We start from the raw sequence: 14,898 nt of genomic DNA, 5'->3' as shown, positions 1-14,898 counted from the left end.
TCTGCACTCCAAATGCATCGCTCATTAAAGCTTAATTGCAAAGCCTTTGATCGGTCTTCCAGTTTTTGGATATTCCTTCTCACATTCCCTGCGTGGTACTGACTGACCAATTTCATGTTGCTGCTTTTGATTATTCTAGGAGGATTTATTTTTCCTATTGTCTGGGTTTCTTCAGCCAACAGAACAGACTTCTATGTGAGGCACAGATGCTCCATCACACTCTTTCACTGACTACAGGCTGGATTTTGCTGACACACGATTACATTGGCTGCTTTTAGTCACAGCACAATAGGTCTCCTATGAGAAACCCTAGCCTTGACTTTCCGCTGCAACCCTGATCTTCTCTCCAAAGTCAGCACTGCCTCTGAACAGCTGACTGTATTTATAAGACATATCTGGAGAACAAGAAGAACCAGTACATACATCTGTTCTTACTGCTGTTGGGGAAAAAAAAAATAGTATTAAGCACAAATCTAGAAAAAAATGTATATTAAAAAAAATATCCCTTTTCCTGGCCTGGTTACAAAGTTATTTACTATACAGACCTCGTAGAGCGCACTACATGGACATCGTGAAATCTGATTTGCTTGGCAGAATAAAGGCACTTACACCTCTATCTCCAGAACACTATTGCATGTCCCAGAAGAAATGGAATACGTATCAGCCATGTATGACAGTAAAGCACACCAAGACTTTGTGGCCTTTGTAGTGATGCATTGAAGTCAAATAATGTAATTTTGCTTCCTATGGCAATGTACGAGAATACCTTCCACGAAATAGTAAATGTGTTTGGAAGAGCTTGCTAGTGGAGTGGTGGATTTGCCTGATCTCCATTTCATTCGGGGCACCCAGAATATCGATTCTAGTGGCATGCCGTGCTTGAAGGGGATCCATATGTGATCATGCTGGGCCTTTGGAGCTGAGAAGTGGTTTGGTGGTAGAGCTGCGGCCTGGAGTTGTGGGATCAATCCCAGCACTGCTCCTTGTGACCCTGGGTAAGTCACTTAATCTTCCATTCCTCAGGTACAAAATAAGTACCTGTATATATGTATAGTGGCATAGTAAGGGGGTCCGCCCCAGGCATTGTCTTTGTGGGGGCACCAGCACCCGTCTTCCTCTCCGCCCCCGCTCCTTCCCTGCCCCCCAACTATCCTATGGGCATCTTAGCATTTAACGCATGCTAAATTGGTTAGCACACCTTAACAAAAGAGCCCCATAATGACTTAATACCTACTGTTCTATGTAGGATTTGTTTTCTTTTTCTTTATGTTTCCTTGAGATGTTTCTTGTATTGTTATTACTGTAATACAGAGAATTCAATTTAAAAAAAAAATGAAACAGAAAATAAGAACCAGTTCATTCAGAGCCTTTTCTTCTTTTAGATGGGATAGGAACAAAGGTTAGCATGAACCTTGCAACTGAAAAAAAATTCAACCAGTTAGAAAAAACAACAAATCACATTTAGTTTATTGTGTGTCTGCGTGCCATAGCAGTGAACACATTATTTTTTTCTAAATTATGTAGCTGCCACAGAGTTCCTGTATATTGTAGTTCTTCTGGATAAAGTTTTTTAAAAAAAATAGTATGAGACTCCTAAGACCATTAGAACACGTACAATGCAGATCTAAAGAAAGTCTATTTACTAAAGCTTCCAGGAAAAATATTGACAGGCGGTTAAAAATACTTTCCTTGATTGCTCTGCCTGAGCTTTAAACCTAAAATTACAGGAGCTTTACTCTTTTAGCAGTTTATTTTTAGAAACTGTATATTTTTTTAGTTTTGCTTAACTTTCACAATATGGCCTACGTCCACAGAGCTCGTAGACTGCTGGCATTGCAAGAGATTCACTTTTTAAAAGACTGCATTTCAAAAGAGTGTGCCCAGTTTTTATAAGGGAAGGAAAATGGGCATAAACATTACTGAGCATATCTATTCACAAAACAGCTTTAAGGATTAATCTATAGTTAGGGATTATAGCACGGAAACTGCTAGCTAGATTTATTGACGATATTTAGAATTTTTTTTAAAGGCAAAAAAGTAGATTCCAGCAGAATTTGTATCATAGTGTCTCAATTGCTAGCCCCTCCTATAGAATTGCTGATGACTCCTATAGAATCTTGGTGACTCACTGGGACTTTAGCCCCCCACACCCACCCTCCCTATACTCCACCCTTTCAGGGTATACAACTCAAATATAGACAGCCCAATTATCAAGAAGACTCATTCAATCCCAATTCCAACCAATCAAGATGGCTTTCATCCAGTGCATTGTGGTACTTTAGTTCCAAGGCATACCATCTGGAGGCTCAAGGCTTGCCCATCTGTCTTAAACTTGCTATTATCAAAGAGGAGCTCTGTGAACTTAGGCAGGAATTGGAGGCAATTAAAGCAGTTACAATCACTCCACACAAATATACCAATTTACCACCACTCCCTGAAAGAATAAAACAACCCAGGAAGAAATGGACCACAGTAGGCTCAGGTAGACTGCAGCAGGTGACACAGAAATATCCATCCTCACAATTGTTGCCCCTAAAGAATCCCTTTGCTCCATCAGAGCATTGTGATGCTCAAGATTAAAGAACCAAGGAGGAACTAGAACTAGTGAAGAGAATTTGTGAAGAAAAGTACCCCCAAAAGCACATATAAAAAAGCTCAAACCAGAAAATTATTGCTGCTAGGAGATTCCATCATCAGCAGGATTAACCTTGGAACATAGGACAAGGAACTCAAAATAGTGAAATGCCTTCTAGGATTCTCAGCCTCCAGGACCGCAAGACAAATACTCACTGTAATTATGGAAGAGGCAAAGAATTCAAACCCTGATATTGTTATCCACTAATGACTTAGCTAACAATACCCCATTTGCAGCACAGAAAGCTTTTCGGAAGCTCAGGGGGGGGGGGGAGGTTAAAACCTTTTGTAAAGACTGTAGCTTTTTCAGAAGTACTGCCTATTTATGGAAAGGGAGAAGAAAGAGTACAAAATACTGAGAATTTCAATAGGTGGTTCAAAGCCTGGTGTCATTAAGAAGGATTTAGGTACATAGGATGATGGGGCAATACATGGAAGAACAAGAGACTGTATTTTAATGATGGGCTGTACCTTACCATGACAGGAAAAAGAATCCTAGTTGAGAAATTCAGGCAATATAAAGGGCTCATAACTGAAACCTAAATACATCTAAAAACCTGCCCAAGTTGGCATTTGGATGATCTAAAAGACAGGTCTTCCAAGTGCCGATAATCGAAACGGCTTTATAGATGTATTCAGGGAATTTTTAGGCCTCTGAATCCTGCTGTGCACTCAGAGCTGAAAGGGGCGTTTTTGGAGGAGTGGTTAGGGTGGGATGTGGGCCGATCTGGACTTAGGGCTCCTTTTACTATGCTGCGAAAGTGATTTTAGCGAATGCTTAGCACATGCTAAATTGCCGCATATGCTAAATGCTAATGCCAGCATTGAGCTGGCGTTAGTTCTAGCCACATAGCACAGGTTTAGCACGCTCAGCAATTCTGCATGCGCTAAAAACACTGCAGAGACCAAGTAAAGACCCCCACACACTTCCCCCATGTTCACTGACCCTGTCGCACCCCCAAAAAATTCAGAATAAAAACGTACATACCTGTCTCCAGAACATCAACATCTGCTATAGGAAAACCTAGTAGAGCTGCACAGAGGTGTCTTAAGTAACCTGGGGTGTGGGCTAGTGAACCATAGAGAGAAGAACCCAGGACCATAAGCCACTCTAACCACCACATTTATAGTGGAAAATATGAGCCCACCTAAACCCTCCAAAACCTTACTGTACTGCCATATAGGTGCCACCTGCAGCCATAAGGGCTATTGGGGCTGTAGACAGGTTGGTATAGTGGGTTTTGGGGGGTCACCATAACCTATAAGGGAGTTCTGATGAGATGTTTATCTGGCACCCTTTTTGTGAAGTTCACAGCAGTGCCTTGTAAGGTGCCCCACAGATCTGTTGCCATGTTTGGGTGGTCAGTCCATCACAATGCTGGCATATCCCACATCCAAAAAGGTCTTGTTCTGGGTATGTAGGACTTGGACAAATTTTTGGTCGAGAATGTGGTATAAATTAGACATAGTGGCGGTCTGGACGATCAAATGCCTGGATGTACAGAGACAATTTTTTTAAAAAACCATATTTTAGACGTACTTTGAGAATGGACATTTAGCCACTGCTGACTTTGGGTGACTAGTGCCCTACTTCCAAATCGGACTTAGACATTTCTTTTGATTATGCTCCTCCACATTGCTAGGCATTTAAACTAGAAGGAGGGAGTGGCGTATGCATGGAGATTACTTCCGGTGGCCATCCCCAGCAAAACACAAGTAATGAGGATAATAAAGATAGCAATGAAAACAACAATATTAACAATTCACTTCCTAGCGATGCAACAGGAAATGAACTGAAATTAAAAATGAGATTGTTGCGGAATAGTAGCTGGAAAGCAATGACCACAAATGCCCACAGTCTAAGCAAATAAAATCAGAACCTGCAAGCCCTGATGTCAGAGGCAGACATGGATATTACAGAGACATGGGTTCAGTGATTCCCATAGATGGGATGCAAACATACCAGGCTAAATCTTTTTAATAAGGACAGAGATGGTCGAAAAGGTGGAGGAGTAGCTCTCTTTGGACAGACAGATATCCAAGTGACTGAAGTGCGTGGGGCCTGGGGAAAGGAAGAAGCGACATGGATTGTTTTGAAAAGATGGAACTTCTATCCATGTGGGTGTTGTCTACAGAACTCCAACTCAATCACAGCAAATTGATAAAGTCCTGATTATAGATATACAAAAGTTGGGAAAGAAAGGGGAGGTGCTGGGTGATTTCAACCTGCCAGATGCGGACTGGAGAGTTCCATCTGCAGAATTGGAAAGAAGTAGGGAGATCGTGGATGCCTTTCAAAGAGCTCTGCTCAGACAAATGGTGAGGGAACCTACAAGGAAAAGAGCGATACTGGATCTGGTGCTCACAAATGGTGAAAGTAATGTCCGTGTGGGGGCCCACCTAGAAAATAGTGGTCATCATAAAGTTTGGTTTGATATAATAGCCAAAGTGGAGGATGACCACACAAAACTCAAAGTCTTGGATTTCAAATGTATGGACTTTAGTAGCATGGGGAGTACCTGAAGAAAGAGCTGATTGGTTGGGAAGACATAAGGGAAATGGAAAAACAGTGGTCCAAGTTTAAAGGTGCAATAAAAAGAGCTACTGACCTTTATATGAGGGAAAATAAATAAAAATAAGAGAAAAAGGAAACCAATATGGTTCTCCAAACTAGTGGCAGAAAAAAATAAAGGAAAAAGAGTTGGTGTTTGTGAAATATAAGAAAACTCACGAAGAGGAGTACAGAAAGGAATATCGTATGAAACTGAAAGAAGCCAAGAGAGAGATACATCTGGCGAAAGCAAGAGGGGAAGAGCAAATGGTTAGAAATATAAAAGAGGGAGGCAAAATTTCTTTCAGGTATATTAGTGAAAGGAGGAAGACAAAAAATGGAATTATGAGACTGAAAGAAGGAATGAACTACTATGTGGAGAGTGATGAGGAAAAAGCACAAACAAACACTTCTGTTCAGTGTTCACGGAAGAAAAACTTGGAGAAGGGCCATGATTGGTTAGCAAAGTTAAATCTGAGAATGGAGTGAATACTGTGCTGTTCACAGAAGAAAGTGTTTATGAACAACCTGAAAAATTGAAGGTGGACAAAGCTATAAGACTGGGTGGGATTCATCCCAGGATATTGAGGGATCTCTGAGAGGTTCTGGCGGGTCCTCTTAAAGATTTGTTCAATACATCGTTAGAGAAGGGAGAGGTTCCGCAGGACTGGAGAAGAGCGGATGTGGTCCCTCTTCACAAAAGATGTCACAGAGATGAAGCAGGAAACTACAGGCTGGTAAGCCTCATTTCGATTATTGGAAAAATAATGGAAACGTTTCTGAAGGAAAGGATAGTGAAATTATTAGAATCTAATGGATTACGAGATTCGAGGTAACACGGGTTTACTATTAAACTTAAATTGTGCCAAATGGATCTGATTGAATTCTTTGACTGGGTGACCAGAGAATTGGATCAAGGACGTGCACTAGATGTAATTAAGTAAATTACAAAGCCTATGACACAGTTCCTCATAGGAGGCTCTTAAATAAACTCCAAAGTGCTGAACTGGATTAGAAACTTGTTGATGGACAGATGCCAGAGGGTAGTGGTTAATGGAATTCACTCAGAGGGAAAGGTGAGTAATGTAGTGCATCAAGGATCAGTGCTGGGACCGATTCTGTTCAATATGTTTGTGGGCAACATTGCTGAAGGGTTAGAAGGTAAGGTTAGCCTCTATGCAGATGATACCAAGATTTGTAACAGAGTGGACACTCCGAAGGGAGTGGAAAACACGAAAAAGGATCTGGAAAAGAATGGTCTAAAGTGTGGCAACTAAAATTCAGTGTGAAGAAGTGCTAGAGTGATGCATTTTGGGGGTAGAAATCCAAAAGAACTGTATGTGCTGGGAGGTGAGAGGTTGATAAGCACAGACGAAGAGAGTGACCTTGGGATGATAATTTCTGAGGATTTTCTAAAGGCATCTAAATAGTGTGATAAGGCAATGGCTGTAGCCAGAAGGATGCTAGGCTTTATAGAAAGAGGAATAATCATCAGAAGAGAAGTGTTGATGCCCCTATACTGTTTAGGTGAGGCCACACTTGGAGCATTGTGTTCAGTGTTGGAGGTTGAAGTTTTTGTCACCTTTCTCTGTACCTTTTCTAATTCCACTATATCTTTTTTGAGATATGGCGACCAGAATTGCACACAGTATTTAAGGTGCGGCCATACCACAGAGTGATACATGGGCATGATAACATTTTCATCTTTGTTTTCCATTCCTTTCCTGATAATTCCTAACATTCTATTTGCTTTCTTAGCCACCACTGCACATTGTGCTGAGGGTTTAGACGTATCCTCAATGACGATACCTAGATCCTTTTCCTGGGCAGCGGCTCCTGACACAAAACCTTGCATCATGTAGCTATAATCCGAGTTCCATTTGCCCACATGCATCACTTTGCACTTGCTCAAATTAAACGTCATCTTTTAGGTATAGGCAGGGGTCAGTGACCACCGGTGGGTTAAGGTGGGGAGTCATGACTTAATCTTTCAGTAAAAGAATGTGGAATCAGTTCCTGGACTCCCAGAGATTAAAATGATGATGTTTATTAGTACAACATTAAAATGCAATAACAATAAAAAGCCAACAAAGCTTCAATAAATAAAGTCACTTGCTGTAAACAGATATCCAGATCCTACACGGGCCGTGTTTCAGCAATATTTGCCTTCTTCAGGGGTCCTTAAAATAAATGAACATACATGAACATATAAAATACACATTGAAATATAGGGCTAATAATACTCATAACATAAGACTCATAAAGTCTAAAAGTCAAGCTCATAAACATATAAAAAACAGGCTCATAAACAAATATATATACTGTATATATACGCATATTAACATAACAATGAGAATTAAAATGAACAAGAAAGCATGTGTGCATAAATGAACCAATCTCGAATACAGCAATAAAAACACAGCAGCTTCACAGAAACATCCTGCAGTAGTCAGCTGGTCAGTTAGAGAACCTTTTTATGAAGTAGTTATGACTGAAACAGATCCAGATGACAACATCCCAAGTTTTTCCCTAACCCTTTTTATTTTGTTCCATTATCCCAATTTTTGAGCCCCCCAAACTCCACCCAAAACACTCCCCCTTGTGATTTAGACGGACTGCAGAAAAAATCGTCCCAAGTCTAAGGGCTCCTTTTACTAAGGTGTGCTAACATTTTTAGCGCATGCAGGAAATTGCCATGCACTACGCTTCTAGAACTAATGCCAGCTCAATGCTGGTGTTAAGGTCTAGCGCGCATGACAATCCACGCGTTAAAGCCCTAACGCACCTTAGTAAAAGGAGCCCTAAGTTTTGAAAATTGGAACTTAGATGTTTTCCCATGAAAAGAATCCATCTAACACCAAGTGCCACTTTTGAGATGGTTTTTTTCTTTAGAAAATGAGCACCTTCGTGTTCGTTTTAGCTGGCTTTAAAATGATCATATGTAGGGTTACCAGACGTCCGGGAAAACCCGGACATCTCCTTTTTATAGAGAACATGTACGGGTACCCTGATGGACTTCCCAAAACCTGCAGTTTTTTGGGGTTTTGGAAAGCCCCACCACATCTGAAGGGCCTCTGAGCATGCACGGATGATGTCATATGCATCCGCGTTTGCTCGGAAGCCTCCCAGACATGGCAGGAAAAAAAGAAATAAGGCTGTGTGGGGATGGGGCAGAACTAGGCAGAGCAATGTGTCCAGGATTTTTTAGCTTCAAATATGGTAACCCTGATCATATGTGAGCTGATGCCTTCTACATAAGGTTTCAAATTGAGTTTCTTTATTTTAAAGCATAAGAACATAAGAATTGCCGCTGCTGGGTCAGACCAGTGGTCCATCGCGCCCAGCAGTCTGCTCACGTGGCGGCCCCCAGTTTTCACAATTTGACTACAGTTTCATTACTTTGCTTAGGCAGACTTTCGTATGTTGGTTGGGGATAATAAGCCCCTTTTGGAATTGTCACCATCTGAAAATTATTTGGAGAAAGGAAAAATCAAGTCATAAAACCATTATCTTAAACTTTTGAATTTCATGCTTTCCATTTTGTATTTTAATCTTTTAACTTGGACCCTTCCTAGTATCTAACATACCTAGACATTCAGTACCTCTCTGTATTAGAGCTGACAATCAATGACCTTTTCCCCAGAATGTTATTTTACAAGGCTAAGAACATAAGAATAGCCTTAGTAGGTCAGACCAATGGTCCATCAAGCCCAATAGCCCCTTCTCACAGTGGTCAATCCAGGTCACTAGTACCTGGCCAAAACCCAAGGAGTAGCAATATTCCATGCTACTGATACAGGGCAAGCAGTGGCTTCCCCCATGTCTTTCTCAATAACAGACTATGGACTTTTCCTCCAGGAACTTGTCCAAACCTTTCTTAAAACCAACTACGCTATCCACTCTTACCACATCCTCTGTCTTAGGGATATAGAACAGGTAAAATAAGATCTTTTCTGTGATCTGCAAGTCGTTGGTTAAAAATAAGTATGTAGCAATAAGCAGACAGAGAGATGAAAAGGCAAAGCATAAACCCGACACCTAATCAGAAACAGCTACAGGGGCTGTGGATAACTAAAAAAATTCACTTGTTTACATTTTATTGCAGATATCTTAATGGAAAGATCTAACATTTAAAAGCTACAATAAGTTGATTCTTTGTCAAGATACCAATGGTTTCCCACTGACTTTGCACTAAGACATAGTTCATGCACAACATCAACTTAAGAACAGGAAATTTGCAATAAAAAGTGTATGTTAAGGCAACATTTAAGGTTTGGCTGAAGTTTGCAAATGCTGGGGAGCTCAGACTGCAAGCATGAAATGGCAGGCAACTAATATTTAATGCTGTGTTTTGATAGTGTTTTAAACTGAGCACTCATAATTTAATAAATATGGACACTGCTTAATTTTGGTCTTAATGAGAAAGCATATTTTATAACATAAGAACATAAGCAATGCCTCTGCTAGGTCAGACCTGAGGTCCATCATGCCCAGCAGTCCGCTCACGCAGCGGCCCAACAGGTCCAGGACCTGTGCAGTAGCCCTCTATCTATACCCCTCTATCCCTTTTTCCAGTAGGAAATTGTCCAATCCTTTCTTGAACTCCAGTACCGTACTCTGTCCTATTACGTCTTCTGGAAGCGCATTCCAGGTGTCCACCAGACGCTGGGTAAAGAAAAACTTCCTAGCATTCGTTCTGAATCTGTCTCCTTCCAACTTTTCCGAATGCCCTCTTGTTCTTTTATGTTTTGAAAGTTTGAAGAATTTGTCCCTCTCTACCCTCTCTAAGCCCTTCATGATCTTGTAGGTCTCTATCATGTCTCCTCTGAGTCTCCGCTTTTCCAGGGAGAAGAGCCCCAGTCTCTCCAATCTTTCAGTGTATGAAAGGTTTTCCATGCCCTTAATCATTCGTGTCGCTTAGAGAATGACACGGTGGCGGTTTACCCGCGGCCACCGCATTTTAGCCGCGGGTCACCCGCCGAAAACGGGGAAGAAAACTAGCAGTCACTGCGGCGACGGGGACAAGGCCATTCACCGCCCGCGGGGCGGTGAATGGTCTTGTCCCCCGCAGTGAGGCATGAAGGATCGCGCGGTCCCCGCAGCTCACACCCGCCCGCCCAATCGATTCCAGTGTCCAGCCAGCTCTCTCCCCTCTCCTCACCCCAGTCCGCAGATCCTCCTCCTCGGCGACCCGCACGCTACCAGAGAGCCACGCACACCCGCCGCTGCTCAGCCTCGATCTTCTGCTCTGACGCAACCGGAAACAGAAAGTTGCAGCAGAGCAGAAGATCGAACACTGAGCAGCCGCGCGTGTGCAGCTCCCTGGGAAAGCGCGCAGGTTGCCAAAAAAGAAAACCCACAAACCAAGGTGAGGAGAAGGGAGAGAGCCGGCCAAACACCAGGATCGACCGGGCAGGCAGGTAGTGGCCGCGGGGACCGTGCGATCGCTAGTGTTCCCGGCTCAAATTGGAAGGAGGGAGTGAAAGGAAAAAGGCTTATATGGATGCAGCGGGGACGGTGACGGGGCGGTGAATGGGATGGCAGTGGCGGTGACGGGGCGGTGAAAGGGATGGCGGTGATGGTGACGGGGCGGTGAAGGGATCGGCGGTGACGGGGCGGTGCAGAGGATGGTGGGCCAGTGACGGGGCGGTGACGGGGACAGATTTTTTCCCCGTGTCATTCTCTAGTGTCGCTCTCCTCTGGACCCTCTCAAGTATTGCCACATCCTTCTTAAGGTACGTTGACCAATACTGAACACAGTACTCCAGGTGTTTTGTATTGCATTTTTTTTCATTGTTTTTTTGATTCAATATTATACTTTGTTTTTCTCCCGAGTTTTTTTTTCTTTTTTGTAGGCAACTAATATTCCCAACTAAACCCTCCAGTAGGGGAAATGAAACTCAAAAGTAGCTTTCCATTGAAGATCCTAAAAACTCTAGCTACAGTAATAATAAAAAAAATTACAAATTCAGCTGCAAAGTCCCCACTAGAAAATATTTGTCAGCAAGCAATTCCCTTAGGATGGATCACTCTAAATTATGTGGGGTCAATATTAAGGGTAGGAGAGGATGACTTACATACCCAATACCCCCATAGCGCTGCTGAATATCTGGGCAGACTGCTGCAGCATTATTTGCTTAGTGTAGGGGAAGTGTGAGGTAGAATTGGAAGTTATTCAGGTACTCCAGAAATTCAATGCAGGTGCCCAGATAACTTATCAGGCAACTAGGACAACATAAAGGGCTCCTTTTACTAAGCTGCGCTAACGTTTTTAGCTCACGCAGGAAATTACCGCGCACTACGCTTTTAGAACTAATGCCAGCTGGCATTAAGGTCTAGCGCGCGTGGCAATGTAACGTGCGTTATTCTGCGCGTTAAAGCCCTAACGCACCTTAGTAAAAGGAGCCCAAAATGTTGTCTTAAATATAGAGGGCAACCAAAAATAGGTGGTTTAAAAAAAAAAAATTTTTTTCTACCAAAACTAAAATCTATGGTCAAAATTTGCTGCTTGATTTCAGCCAGAACTGAAGCTGAATCTGAGACTAGCCTCGCCCCCAAACCATAGAAACTTCCATTCCCTTCTCCCTTTCAACTTGAACCATAACAGCTTTCATTCCCTCCCTCTTTTCTTCCCAAGCCAAGGTAGCTCCTACACCCTTTACTCATAGCGCTTCTACCCATGCTTCCCACTACCTGCTCCTTCTTCCTCTGCTCCCCTGAACAGAGTACGACTTGCTCCCTTATGCATTCCTCTTCCCTCACCCCTCACCCTTGAGCAGCAGCACCTCCACCTTGGGCCTATCTGTAGACCTGCCTCTGGGCCTACCGCAAAGTCCCTGGTAGCTTAGAGGCTGGACAGGGCAAGAATTATCCCCAATGGCTCCTGCCCATGCCAGCTCCAATCTTAAAATGAATGCAGTGACCACCAACAGCAGTGTCACGAGGCTGCCATTAGATGCTGTGACAGCTTTTTGATGGTGGAGTGCACATCACAGTTCTATTAAACACATGCATCTTCAATTAAGTTATTAGCTTCTTTTGTCCCAGATCTTACCCAATCTATTCACAACCATGCAGAATCACGTACAAAATAGCATTACTTACACATAAAATACTTATAAACAAAGCCCCTACATTCTTAGAAAGATATCTAATACCGTATGCCCCCCAAAAATCTTTAAGATCGGAAGATAAATCTTTACTGGTAGTTCTTTCATTAAAATTATATATTCTAGGAGAAATATGATCTTTTCTGTTACAGCCCCTCAAATTTGGAATTCGCTTCCACTTAATATAAGAGAAGAAAAATTACTGAGCAAGTTTAAAAGTCTCCTAAAGAGTTGGATATTTAAGGACGCTTTTTAATGGATTTATTCTAAGTTACAATAGTCTAGGAAGACGATCTAGTAAAATTAAGCAGGTTTTTGTTCCCCGACCTTTTGTGTCATGAGACCTTCCTTTTTTTCTTTTTTTTAGAATTGTATTTAAGCCAACTGTTGTCGGTCCCGATTTCCCTAAATGTATTATTATAATTAGTATTAATTGTTATGTTTGTGTGTTTTTATTTTAACCTAATGCTTAACTTATGTAAATCGCATTGGATTTGGAGTATGCGAGTAAATCAAAGAATTTAAATAAACTTGAAACTTGAAACTTATTACCAATTCTAATTTTCATTTCTCTTTCAGTGTTATCTTTTGTTACCAAACTTCCTAAATTGGTCACATAAGCAAGATCTGCTTACATCACATTTCAACCACTGGTCTAAAAAAAATAAATAAATAAAAATCTCCAACATCCTTTGGATTATGCAAAGTGTTTGTTAACTGCATTTTATGAAAAAAAAACCCTACATATCGTGAAAACAACAGTTATGGAACAAATTGTACAAAATCATGGATAACGGTGTGAAAGCCATGCTAGTCCACTTTTAAAGGCAATAAATAAAAATAAAAAGAAATGAGAAGATATTTTTTATTGGACTACCTTAATACATTTTTGATTAGTTTTCGAAGGCAATACCTGAGAAGATGATAAGAAATATCAGAATATGTAAATGAAACATAAAACCATTGCAAGACAGTCTCATATTTCTCAGGAAGGTGTATTTTGTTTCAACCATTATTGCAATGCTGGAAATAGTCTGTCTGATATTCAGCCGGCAGCAATATGCGGAGTCAGGGTCACTCACAGCTGCAGGCTGAACTGACTCCTGATATTCAATACTAGAGCATGCAGAGCTCTCACAGGTATCGGTAGTCACCCTGAAATTAACCGGGCTCCGGTTGATATTTAGATTAATGTCCGGATAACCTTAACATAGCCTTTTTGCTGTCCTTTCTGCAGTTACTTAGATGGTTAGCGAACTGAAAATCTCCACTAAGGCCCAGATTCTATAAACTGTGTCGGTATCAGCAGCCACCCAAAAATGGCCACCGATAGCGTGTCAGTCACACATTGGTGCCCTTTATAGAATCACGACCAGATTCATGTCAGAACCAAGCCATCTGAATGCTAATTGAGCCTCAGATGCACCACTCCACGTTCAAACTATTTCATAACGTTAAGCTTGATGTGCAGAACCTTCCCTGGATCAACTTGTTTTTAAATAATTTAATTTAATTTTTTAAATAGTATAATACATATTAAATTAGTTGCTCTAATTTTTATAAAGCTTAAAAAATATTTAATCAAATTTTGTGGTCATTGTTAGGGACTACTTGTGCCAACATGTTTCACGATAAAACGCTTTTTCAAGGCTGAGTCCCTGTCAAGAAACACAGACAAATTAACAGGGCACACTTACTTAACATCTAAAAGATCCATCTCTTAATTTATCCACAAAACATAATAAGTATTAATGCTTCATCGCTTACCTGATAATGAAATGCCATCAGTCTTGATTACTAACTTTTCACAAGTAAAGATGGCGGCGGTTTGATCCACTCCCTTTTTAACTACCCCCAGAGAGACAGCTGAGAGGGACGTACTGATGCCATCCCTCACAATGTAAACGCAGACTCACAGGGCAAATAATTCTTAAAACTATCCCTGCCTCACTCGAACTTAACTGAACACTAGTTAACTCCAATCAATACTTTTCTATATCTAGTGAGATAGCGATATCTCCCAATATATCCTGGCTATTGAAAAAATTGCGATTATATTTATATTAAAGATCCCCATTCCAGATCTTCATTTAGTCCATATGGAACCACCGTATTAAGATTATGGGCTCCTTTACTAAGCTGCGATAGCGGTTTTAGAACATGCAGAATTGTAGTGCGCGCTAAACCCGCGCTATGCAGCTAGAACTAACCCCAGCTCAATGCTGGCGTTAGTGTCTAGCGCTTGCGGCAATTCTGCGTGCTAAGTGTGCGCTAAAACCGCTATCGCAGCTTAGTAAAAAGAGCCCTATAAATCCACCGCTGTTCTCTAAAGTTTAGTGACTCTTCAATATTGCCCCCCTCCCTCCCATGTATATTATCTATTACTCCCCATCGAATATCAGTAATCTTATTTTTTTTTTAGAAGCCAATGTTGTGCAATTGGAGCCTGCACATTTTCAGTGGTAATCCGGGACTTATGTTCATTCAGTCTAACATGTATCTGGCGTTTAGTACGCCCAACGTAAACCAGCCCACAGGGGCAAATCAGAATGTATATAAACCCTGCCGTTCTACATGTGGTGTTGTCTCTAGCTTTAATTCTTA

This window comes from Geotrypetes seraphini, chromosome 3 (genome assembly GCF_902459505.1).
Source record: "Geotrypetes seraphini chromosome 3, aGeoSer1.1, whole genome shotgun sequence".
Lineage (NCBI taxonomy): Eukaryota > Metazoa > Chordata > Amphibia > Gymnophiona > Dermophiidae > Geotrypetes > Geotrypetes seraphini.
This window is presented reverse-complemented; position numbering follows the sequence as displayed.